A 688-nucleotide genomic window follows, 5' to 3' on the forward strand; every position below is an offset into this window, starting at 1 on the left:
CTTCCAACAACTGATTCTTCTTCACTATTCCCAACTTTTGCATTCCAGTCACCCATTGTTATTAATGCATCTTGCCCGCATGTTTGATTGATCTCCGATTGTAAAGGTTGGTAGAAATCATCTATTTCTTCTTTGGCTCTGGTTGTTGGTGCATATATCTGAATGATAGTGGTATTCATTGGACTTCCTTGTAAGCATATGGATATATCCTATCACTCACAATGTTGTACTTCAAGATAAATATAGAAATTGCTTTTTTAACTGTGAAGGCAACCCCATTTTTCCTCATCTTTTCATCTTCTGAGTAATATATCCTATGATCATCTGACTCAAAATGCCCCATGCCAGTCCATCTCATCTCTCCGATGCCTAGTATGTCAATATTTATGAGTTCCATTTCTTTCATAACAATGTCTAATTTTCCTACATTCATGGTTCTCACATTCCATGTTCCAATCACTAGGATCTGCTTACAACTGTTCCTCTTCCTTTGTATTTCCATACTTGAACATTCTACTTGGTTTCCCTTTGTGTTACTCTACATGTGTTCTCTTGTACATAGTGTTTTCAGAGGCCTGGATTTCAGAAGTGGATGGCCAATCCTTCTTCCTAGTCTGTCTTAATCTGAATGTTCAGATTTAGAGGAGTATCTGTCAGACAAGCAATTTGTGGAGCAGTGAAAGATAAA

The sequence above is a fragment of the Elephantulus edwardii genome, unplaced genomic scaffold (genome assembly GCF_000299155.1).
Source record: "Elephantulus edwardii isolate Elephantulus edwardi_28Jun2011 unplaced genomic scaffold, EleEdw1.0 scaffold00053, whole genome shotgun sequence".
NCBI lineage: Eukaryota > Metazoa > Chordata > Mammalia > Macroscelidea > Macroscelididae > Elephantulus > Elephantulus edwardii.